Here is a 12,745-nt window from a genome sequence, read left to right as displayed (position 1 = left end):
AATCTTTCTCTTTCCACCCCCATGTTTCTTCCAGCCCCCCTGAAATTCCAATTTTACCCTCATAAATAGTTTTTGGAAAATGTTTTCCAAAATTTATATTTTTTGGAATCTATTTTCCAAAATAGACTAAAATGTAGTTTTCAGATCTATCTTTTTTTCATTCACATTTCAGTGCTTTAGATTCTATTTTCCAAAAAGTTAATTATTTCATAAAACGTTTTTCAAAAATTCAAATAGTTCGGAATGCAAAATCGGAAAATGCCTTGTAAAATGTTTTCAAACCGAAATCCTGTAAACTGTTATCAGAACCGCAAATTTGCTAGTCTAACCTGATTTTTCATCACACTAATTAATCTCCAAACATAATCCAAAATATAATTGTGTTGATAGATGTGACTTTATTGGTTATGTACACCTGCCGACAAACATGATGTTTTACGGCAAGCCTGATATACACATTTTATTGTATGGTACTTCTTATGTATTTAAACCTTTTAAATTTTTTTGATTATTGAGTGCATTTGATCTGCTAAAAAATGATTGAGATTGATGAAAAATCAGGTTAGAATAGCAAATTTGCGGTTCTGATCACATATAACAAGACTTCAGAAAAACGTTTTCCAAAATAACTTTAGAAAATGTTTTCCGAAGCAATTTTGGATTATGCGTTCCGAAATATTTGAATTTTTGGAAAACGTTTTCCAATATAGTTAACTTTTTGGAAAATAGAATCTGAAATACTGGAATGTGAATGGAAAAATATAGATTTGAAAACAACATTTTAGTCTATTCTGGAAAATAGATTCCAAAAGAATATAAATTTTAGAAAATGTTTTCCGAAAATTATGAGAGCAAAATGGAAATTTCAAGGGGGCTAGAAGAAACGTGGGGAGTTTAAAAGAGAAATTCTTCTTTTCTCTGTACAAGCCCATGTTCAAAATTCTTTTCTTTTCTTTTTTTAAATATTTCATGCTTTACTTTTATTGAATGTTTCCAGTTCTTTACATAAAACAAAAAAGACTTCTATTCTTTCCAATTTGAAAGTTAGAAAAGTTGGACAATGATTAAAAGTAAACACAAATCATAATTTCAAATGCTGACCAAATGTATCAATTCACAATTTCAGTGACAATTTAACAAGGATTTTTTTTTATAATACTCCCTCCGTTTTTTTTTTATAAGAAACACTTTGGGGAAAAAATTTGGTCCTTTTTCATAAGAAACGTTGACCAATTTTCAAATATTTTAAATGTTGATCAATTTCACTTATGTCCTTATTTATTATGAGAAATAATTTAAAAATAAGTAAGTTAGTTGAATAAAGAGTAATTAAATAATAATATACATCGAATAAAGTTAAATTTATAAGAATATTAAATAAAAATGACTATATTAAATGTGTTTTATTGGTCTGTGTGATTTTTTCAAACTGTTTCTTATAAAAATGAGAAGAGGGACTAACAATTTAAGTGTGGTCACCCAAAAATGGTGAATTTCCATGTAAAAATGCATGAGCTAAATATCAAATTCATGATCAATGATTCAATGTTTTACGTGTGGTGTGGGATCACAATAAATTGGCAATAACAATCTGTAATGACTTTCATATGAATCATATCATATATCATGTATAATATAATGAATGCTACTTGCTCCAATTTTGAAATCAACTAGACGTACTCCATGGTCTTATTATTGTTTATCATTTTAAAATGTAACATAATATTTAATTATTAACTTTGCTTTAATAACCCTTTTATTCAATTTAAAAAAAAATCATAGTCACTACCAAGGTTATCAAAACCGGACCGGACCGGCCGGTCGGACCGTGAACCGGTCATGAAAACGGTTCGGTTTTGAGCAAAAAACGGATAGGAAACCGACCGGCAAAAAAATGCGTGAACCGGGGTCGAACCGGGTTGAACCGGCGAACCGGCCGGACGGTTCAAGCGGTTTTGCAGATTTTTTATTTTTTTAAAAAAAAAAATAGGGCAAAACGACGTCGTTTTAATTTTTTTTTTAAAAAAAAATCTGAAACAAAACAACGACGTCGTAGGAATAGAAAATGTTTTTGTTTTTCATCTATTTTTCATTTGGTTTGAATTATAAATTTTATTTTATTTTGACTTGTGATATTTTATCTTTTTAATGTGTGAAATTATGAAATATTGAGCAATTATTCACATATATTTATTTATATATTAATTAAAATATATATTTAATTAAAAACGGTTCGACCCCGATTGAACCCGGTCCGACCAATTGAACCTTGAACCAGTGAGCTCGCCGGTTCGATGACCGGTCCGGTTCTGACAACCTTGGTCACTACTATTATTTTTGTATCACTCATTAATATGGACATAATTACTCCATGGCTCAAATTCGACCTAATGGAACGTGTGGTCCATGGAGTATAAAAATTTTATGTGATGGCAAGAACACGTTTGAGTTCAAAAAACCTCCACAAATTATTTGTAGTTGAATATTAAAACATTATTAGTGAACAAAAAGACTGGTTAACTTTTTAACCATAGAAAAGACAACATTAAATTAAGCCTTAATTAATTAATTAACAACTTTGAACAATCTCTTTCCAAGTCTCCGATCCACATGTGGTGCACATTAGAAGGAGTGACAATTCCTTCCTTAATTTAATTGTACGTAGAATATATGCTAAGGTTTGACTTATGAATTTTGGCCTGCCTTAGTTCATAGGTAAAGAAATAAATTGTGTGATCTTAATTAACAATTTGAAATATACCCGTGGTCGGTCATTTAGTTGGACCAGAAAAATAGTAACGTACCCTTCTATGAGGTGAAAGAATGGATCACTTGTGCCTTCACTCAAAGGGCACTAATTTCATTCAAATTTATTTTCCTAACCATTTTATTATTTTATTAAAGTTTAAAGCATCACATTTTTTTTCTTCTACTTAGTTTTATTTTTGGCACAAAACCCACGAATTAAAAGAGGCCATAGCACTTTCCAACCTTTTCCACTTGGCAAAATTTCATGCCTACAAAATGAAGAATTCCTATGGTTTTTCTTATGATGAAAAATAACCATCCTCCTGTGATTGAAGTGTGTGAACCACAAGGATTATGATTCAAATATGAAGAATTTTTTTTTTCTATGATTAAAATATAATGAATAAAACTTCTCAAACCGCTATTTATAAAATTAGACGTGTTATGAACAATCTTTCTCCCAATATTCACTCTTTTAGTAGGTGAAATAAATGTGAGTTCTACATTCTACATTTTGGTAAGGACATAGTACATTGATTTTACTCAATAAGAGAATTTTTGTTTTTGTACAATCACAAAGAATATGTATTAGAGTGAGTTTTGAATATAGAGTATATTTCTCGCTCCTCTTTTAAATATATATATATGTATTAATTTAGAGTGAGAGGATCTTAGAAATAAGAAGTTGATGGAAAAGAATATGAGTAGATTCGGACCTCCCCAAATCTACTACCACTTGGAGCCCATCTCAAAATCTATATGAGCTTACCTGATAAGAAAGGGATGGCCGATGGTAAAAATATTGCGTTTGTTTAGTTTTTGAGATGAGGGTACTTGCATGACACTCTGACGCTTAAGTAAAAATAAACGTGAATTGAAATGTTTACAGTTAAGAGATAGATATTTGAGCCTTCACTTGAAAGGGGTATATATAGGACACATTTATCGATGAGAGGCAAAAGTAACGGCCTCACCATTGATGAAAAAGCATCTTGGCCTTCAGTGCATTCATCAACAATGAAGGGCCTTGATTCTGATGTCGGGCGTTACGAGTATCTAAAGATCATGACCGTTGAATAACTCTCTCTCTCTTGTCTTGGGCTCATGTGTGTTTGGGCCGAGCAGGTCGGATTGGTTCTTGGCCCAATCCAGAACACTGCAACCAAAAATAAATATTGCGCCAATTGAGCACTCAAATGAACTATTAATGTTAGGGTCATGTTAACCTATGTCCTAGAACACGTATAAAGGTACTTCAATATAGAAATGTAGTATTTAATGATATAAAATATTTAATCTTTAGAAAATTGAATACACAATTTTTAAAATAATTTTTCCATAATGTTAACATTAAGGCACATCTTAACATTTTTCTTAATGTTAAGTGTCATGCTAACTAATGCTCCGGACACCAATTAATGATACTAAAAGAGGTAAAATTTGTATTGAGAAGAATATTTTATATATTTTGAAACAAAGTCATTTTACTATATTAAACTCTTCTGCCTTGAAGCACTAATTAACATTTTACGAATGTTAATAACACTATAATTAGCAAGTTAAATTAATATGATTTTTTGACGGAAAGTTTAATAAATTATATCAAAGATTATTTCATGCATTTTTTTTTTTTTAGTTTATAGTGAAGTTGAGAATCAGAACTTCTACCATACTAATTAAATCTTTCATCATTAAACCAAATCTAATAACTTATTATTATTGTTATATTTAATTATGTACCAACTACATGTGATATAAGTGATAAATATTTGGATCTTTAATTATTTAGTTAAAAATTAGTATTAGAAAATACTAATATTTGTTAAGAGAAACTAATATACTACTCGTTAAAAAAATTGTAATATACTAATATACTACTTGGTTTAGTCTTCTAGTCAAAAGAGGGAAAATCGACATACATTTGCCATTTTATTCCAAACACATGACAGCTAAGCATAGCATCTCCACACACTTTATAAATCGCATCATGACAAACTTCTCAGCACACCAAATCATGACAAACTTCTCAAGTCAACCTCTTTTCTCTATAAAGTATAAACACTTCATTCACACCAAATCTAATCACTAATGTATTCATTCCCTCTTGTTTTTTTTACCCTACTCATCATTAATTAATTAATTTTGGTTTTTAACATGCATTTTCATATTAGATTAACATGCATGAAAATGTTTGAATTTGTTCTCTTGTTCGTGAACTAATTATAAATACTACTTCTTCAAGTTCATTTTCATATCAGATTGTGTCCTAAACTGGGTCAAGAGTTGACCCAATTACAGTACTACCTAGATTACGGGGCCCCTATTTTGATCAACAGATTAGATCAGATTGATATGTTCAACTATTTCACACGAGTTAGAAAAATAATTTAATGAAAATGTATGGACAATGAAATGTTTTTTATATGATCTTTAAATAAAAACATATATATCATATCAAGAAAGTGGAGTGATGTGACGAAAAACATACATATTCCCGTGATAATTCAGCTGCTAGATACATTGATGTTAAAACATAAAATTATCCACTTATTCACTCTAAGAGATATCTCATTTTCTTTATATGTAATAAATATTATATATAATATTATTGTGCATAAATTCTATGTGACAAAAGACAACATTACATCAAATGTTGTGACTATGGTACCAGCCTCGACTAATAGCTATTATATTTATTTTTTTCTATTAAAAAAAAGGCTTAATTACTAAATTGGTCCCTTAAAGACATTTTTGGTTTCAAATTGGTCCCTTAAAGAAAAAAAAGCTCAAACTGGTCCCTTAAAGACTTTGCCGTTAGTCATAATAGTCCTTTCTGTTAATTTTTAACTGTAAATGTCTAAGGTGGATCAATATTACTGATGATCCATCATAGACCTTATTAATTGTTTTAATTTTAATCATTTGATTTTTTCAATAAAAAAAACACCATTGAATCTTTCATGTGCATTGTATCTATTGTGAACTACCAACACTTGATACTATTTACCTTTTCTTCATCTTTTTTTACTCTTCTTCTTCATGATCTTCATCTATCAGCAAACCCAGGAAGAAGAAAAAAAAGTAAAACAATCCCAAATCTTTGCACTGTATATTGGTGCTATTATATCTCTTTTCCATTGAACAAAACAACAATAAAGATTAGAACACAGTAGAAACAATAACAAAACATTGTAGAAGCGACGAAAACATTGTGGATTGAAGCACAATCGGAGATCGATCGGAAAAACGCGAACAAACAACAATCAAGATGTCAAAGATGTTGTAGATCGGAGCACGATCGGAAAAAATGCACGTGAATAGAGAAACACGAACAGAGAAACCCGTTGGTGTGATGTTCGTCGGCGGCGGCGCAAACAGAAGACAAAGGCGGTGTCAATAAGAAGGATGAAGAAGATCTGTAGTTGTTTCTGTTTCTGTTCTCCCTTCAATTTCATTTTTTTTTTGTTTGGATTTGTTGTTTGTAGTTGTTTGGTGAAGGAGATGAAGATCTGGAATTTTTTTTCACAGTTTCTGGAATTTCTGTTCTCCCTTTATGCATTCACACAATTTTATGGATTTTGTTGTTTCTATTCTCCCTTTAATTTAGCATAATTGTTTTTTGTTTGAAAATCTGGAATTTTGTTGTTGAAGTTCATGAAAATATTGTTAAAGATGAAGAACAAGTGAAGGTAGAAGATGAAGGAAGGAAAACAAAATTGGGTGTTTGTGTTGCACTATTAGTAACAGTGGACTTGCACAAAACTAACAGTTTTTTGAAAAAATGGACGGAAAGGACTATTATGACTGACGGCAAAGTCTTTAAGGGACCAGTTTGAGCCTTTTTTTCTTTAAGGGACCAATTTAAAACCAAAAATATCTTTAAGGGACCAATTTAGTAATTAAGCCTAAAAAAAAATCATATAGGAGTATCATATTTAAAAACGACAAATCTTTTCAAGTTGTTAAAAGAATAATCATATAGAATAAAAAAATAGCTCAAAATTTTAGCACACCTAATTTAGAAAAAACCGTTAAATACTATAAAGAAGCAAGAAAAAATGTCTTATTACCTTTCAAAAACAAAAATAGTAAGAATGTGTTGTTGTATAAAAAAAGTAAGAATGGTTTTATTAATTAATTATTGCTCATATTATTATAAAAATAATACTCTCTCCGTTTCAAAATGTAAGTCGTTTTGACCATATTACACAAATTAAGAAATGTGATTAATGTTGGATCATTGGATTGCTCGATAGAACAAACTACATAGTTGAATCTTGGTGTAAGAGAGCGCAAGATCTTTTCAACTACATCTGAAGCTTCCATTCTTTGACCTTGAGCTGTCATCTTGTTGACAATGGAGAGAGTTCTTGCAAAGTAATCATTGATTGATTCACTTTCTTTCATTGCAAGAACCTCAAATTCGCGCTTCAGAGCTTGTAATTGAGCACGTTTCACTTTGTTTGAACCTTGAAACTTTACACGCATCGATTCCCAAATATCCTTTGCAGTACCCTTTTCAAGAATCGTTTCCATGATTGTGCGATCAATGGATTGAAACAAGTAGTTCTTGGCTTTAAGATCAAGAAGCTTACTTGCATCTGCAAGACGTTGTTGCTCCACTGTAGCCATTGGTGGCGCAACCGTGACTCCATTCTCAACAACACTCCAAAACTCCTTGGATCGGAGAAGATTCTCCATCAACATAGCCCAATGGTCGTAATAACCATCAAATCTTGGTACACTAGGTTGCAGATAGTTGCTTGAATCCGCCATGGATGAAGCAAGAAATGCTTGATTTGAAAAAGGAATAAGCAAGAATCACAGCCAATGAATCGAATCGAATGAAGGAGGAAAGAAAAAAGTTTCTGTAACCGTCGTAACTAACTTCTTGAAACTGCGTTTCACCAATCAATAGGTCCTTGGAGTAAGGCCTACTGATACCACTTGTAAGGAGTAATGGTATTCGCTTGCCTTCATTCTATGGGAAGACCCCATTATATAGTGTTTACAAGACATGAGTTAGTTACTAGGCCAGCCAACATAGCTTAAGGCACAAGTAACCTAACAATTGGGCCAAGCCCACATACTAAGCCCAAAGGCACTAATTACTCCTAACAGAATTCCTATGGTTTTTTTTATGATAAAATATAACCATCCTCCTGTGATTGAAGTGTGTGAACCACAAGGATTATGATTCAAATATGAAGAATTTTTTTTTTCTATGATTAAAATATAATGAATAAAACTTCTCAAACCGCTATTTATAAAATTAGACGTGTTATGAACAATCTTTCTCCCAATATTCACTCTTTTAGTAGGTGAAATAAATGTGAGTTCTACATTCTACATTTTGGTAAGGACATACATTGATTTTCCTTTACTCAATAAGAGAATTTTTTTTTGTACAATCACAAAGAATATGTATTAGAGTGAGTTTTGAATATAGAGTATATTTCTCGCTCCTCTTTTAAAATTAATATATGTATTAATTTAGAGGGATAGGATCTCATAAATAAAAAGTTGATGGAAAAGAATATGAGTAGATTTGGACCTCCCCAAATCTACTGCCACTTGGAGCCCATCTCAAAATCTATATGAACTTACCTGATAAGAAAGGTATGGCCGATGGTAAAAATATTGCGTTTGTTCAGTTGTTTGAGATGAGGGTATGACACTCTGACGCTTAAGTAAAGATAAACGTGAATTGAAATGTTTACAGTTAAGAGATAGATATTTGAGCCTTCACATGAAAGGGGTATATATAGGACACATTTATCGATGAGAGGCGAAAGTAACGGCCTCACCGTTGATGAGAAAAAGCATCTTGGCCTTCAATGCATTCATCAACAATGAAGGGTCTTGATTCTGATATCGGGCGTTACGAGTATCTAAAGATCATGACCGTTGAATAACTCCCTCTTGTCTTGGGCTCATGTGCGTTTGGGCAGAGCAGGTCGGATTGGGTCTTGGCCCAATTCAGAACACTGCAACCAAAGATAAATATTGCGCCAATTGAGCACTCAAATGAACTATTAATGTTAGGGTTATGTTAACTTATGTCCTAAGGACACGTATAAAGGTACTTCAATATAGAAATGTAGTATTTATTGATATAAAATATTTAATCTTTAGAAAATTGAATACACAATTTTTAAAAGAATTTTTCCATAATGTTAACATTAAGGCACATCTTAACATTTTTCTTAATGTTAAATGTCATGCTAAGTAATGCTTCGGACACCGGTTAATGATACTAAAAGAGGTCAAATTTGAGAAGAGCATTTTATATATTTTGAAACAAAGTCATTTTACTATATTAAACTCTTCTGCCTTGAAGCACTAATTAACATTTTACGAATGTTAATAACATTAGGCTTAAATGCAGTTTTGGTCCCCCAAGTTTCACAATTGGTTGATTTTGGTCCCCCACATTTTAATTGCTTGATTTTAACCCCCTAAGTTTCACAATTGCTTGGTTTTAGCCCTCCAAGTTTCAATTGCTCGATTTTGGCCCCTCAAGTTTACCCCTTTTGCATTTGCTAGCCCCCCGTTGAATATTTTGATTAAAAATTGGTTATGTGGCATTTTAAAATTAAATAAGTATTTAAAAATAAATAAATAAATTACAAATTGTTTTTTAAAAACTAAATTATAATTTTTTTTATTATTATATATAGTTTGTAAAATAATTTTGTTATATAAAAAAGTAAAAAAAACATTTTATGAATTATTTTTTAAAAACTTTGTAAACTTTTTTTTAAATAAAAAATAATTATTAAACTTTTTATTAAAAAAACAATTTTTAATACATTTTTATAAAAGCAAATATTATTTTTTTTAATTAAAACATATTTTTAATTTTTTTAAAATGTCACATAAGCAATTTATAGTCAAAAAAGTCAACGGGGGGCTAACAAATGCAAAATGGGGTAAACTTGGGGGGCCAAAATCGAGCAATTGAAACTTGGAGGGCTAAAATCAAGCAATTGTGAAACTTAGAGGGTTAAAATCAAGCAATTGAAATGTGGGGGGCCAAAATCAAGCAATTGTGAAACTTGAGGGGCCAAAACTGCATTTAAGCCATAACATTATAATTAGCAAATTAAATTAATATAATTTTTTGACGGAAAGTTTAATAAATTATATCAAAGATTGTTTCATACATTTTTATTTTTTTTAGTTTACAGTGGAGTTGAGAATTAGAACTTCTACCAAACTAATATTTAAGGGTCCGTTTGGTGCGCAGGATATGATAGTGATAGGATAAGATATAAAACATGATAAGAATAGGATATGATATCAGCAGGATAACAATTATCCTCAGTTATCCTATCTTGTGTTTGGTGCACACAGTATAACAAACATGATAACTATTATATCATGTTTTTAATACATACTTGCTCATAATAATATGATAAGATATATAAAATATTTAAATGACAAAATTACCCTTGTAAATCAATTGTTATTTTTTTAAAAAATTATTTTGTAATAATTTGATTTTTTTTAAATAAAAAATATAAATAAGTAATCAAATAACTTTATATAGTTTTAAATAAAAAACATGAGAAAATAATAAAGTTTAATTTTTTATATGAATCATGATCAAATAAATAACCCAATGATATATACATGTTAGATAAGCTAAATAAATATATGATATATCTCATACGTAAATAATAAAAATACCATTGCAAAATAATTTTATTTAATTTCTTATAAAATTTAAATTAATATCCATATTTTACGATTTTTTAATAATTAGTTTACTTTAAAATATTGTAATTTTAGTATAATTTTGATTTTTTTAGATTATGTAAATTACAAAATTACCCTTGTGAGAAAATCACATGTATATTTAAAAATTAATTATTTAATTATTTATATTTTATTAATTTTCGTTTTTTTATTTTAAAATATTTTTTATAGAATAAATCAGTAAAAAAAAATTTATCTTATTCTGCTGGTAACCCAGCTCAAATTCAGGATAAGAATTTTAACTAGAGAGACATGATAGGATAAACTATAGGATTAACTTATCATATTCTGTTGTGTCACCAAACACTGGACTGAAACAAGATATGATAAAGTTATCCTATCTTATCTTCTAGTCATGTTAATGTTAATCTTTCACCATTAAATCAAATCTAATAACTTATTATTATTGTTATATTTAATTATGTACCAACTACATGTGATATAAGTGATAAATATTTGGATCTTTAATTATTTATTTCAAAATTAGTATTAGAAAATACTAATATTTGTTAAGAGAAACTAATATACTACTCGTTAAAAAAATTGTAATATACTACTTGGTGTAGTCTTCTAGTCAAAAGAGGGAAAATCGACATACATTTGCCATTTTCTGCCAAACACATGACAGCTAAGCATAGCATCTCCACCCACTTTATAAATCGCGTGGTCCCATCATGACAAACTTCTCAAGTCAACCTCTTTTCTCTATAAACACTTCATTCACACCAAATCTAATCACTAATTGTATTCATTCCCCCTTGTTTTTACCCTACTCATCATTAAATTAATTAATTTTGGTTGTTAACATGCATTTTCATATTAGATTAACATTAACATGCATGAAAATGTTTGAATTTGTTCTCTTGTTCGTGAACTAATTATAAATATTACTCCTTCAAGTTTATTTTCATATTAGATTGTATTTTGGACTAGGCTAAGATCTGACCCAATTACAGTCCTGCCCGAATTACGGACCCCTATCTGATCAACATGTTAGATCAGATTGATATGTTCAACTATTTCACACGAGTTAGAAAAATAGTTTAATGGAGATGTATGGACAATGAAATGTTTTATATGATATTTAAATAAAAACATATATATCATATCAAAAAAATGAAGTTATGTGACGAAAAATATACATATCCCCATAATAATTCAGCTACTAGATACATTGATGTTAAAACATAAAATTATCCACTTATTCACTCTAAGAGATATCACATTTTCTTTTTATATATATATATAAATATATATATAATACTATTGTATTGTGAATAAATTCTAACTCAACCGTGACAAAAGACAACATCAAATGTTGTGACTATGGTACCAGCCTCGACTAATAGTTATTATATTATTTTTTTCTATTAAAAAAAATCATATAGGAGTATCATATTTAAAAACGACAAATCTTTTCAAGTTGTTAAAAGAATAATCATATAGAATAAAAAAATAGCTCAAAATTTTAGCACACCTAAGAATGTGTTGTTGTATAAAAAAAGTAAGAATGGTTTTATTAATTAATTATTGCTCATATTATTATAAAAATAATACTCTCTCCGTTTCAAAATGTAAGTCGTTTTGACCATATTACACAAATTAAGAAATGTGATTAATGTTGGAAGGAAAAGAGAAATTATGAGTTAGTTTATAAAATTGTTCTTCATTAATGGTACAAGAAAAATAAATTGAAGAATTGAAAGAAGAAAGAAAAATAAATAGTTAAGAGTATAATAGGAAAAAAAAACATTAAATATTTTATTGGTAATGTAAAGTGACTTATAATTTGGTACAATTATTTTTCTCAAAGTGACTTCATTTTGGAACGGATGAAGTACTATTACTCAACTACTCAAAGAGTACAAAAATCTTCCAATATTTATGATCAAATTGAAACGGGTTTAGCCTTGCAGGGACATTCTCGACAGACGCAAGTAGATACCGAACACAACTGAGTTGTTTTCCGTTCAATCTACGTATAAGGTTTTGCATAATAGGAACGAGATGGTTGCGATGGAATCAAACAAAACGACAACTTTGAAGTATCTTTGGTTGAATAATGTCCCGTCGAAAGTAAGCATTTTCGGTTGGAGATTATTGTTACAAAAACTACCAATTAAGTAGACTTTATTTCGCAAAAGTATCATCACCAACAATCATGAGAGGTGCTGCGTTTTTTATTACAGGAAGGAGGAAGAACATATAGGTGGCTGGACACAAGTTTCGTATCCTT

Source organism: Trifolium pratense, linkage group LG7 (assembly GCF_020283565.1).
Source record: "Trifolium pratense cultivar HEN17-A07 linkage group LG7, ARS_RC_1.1, whole genome shotgun sequence".
NCBI lineage: Eukaryota > Viridiplantae > Streptophyta > Magnoliopsida > Fabales > Fabaceae > Trifolium > Trifolium pratense.
This window is presented reverse-complemented; position numbering follows the sequence as displayed.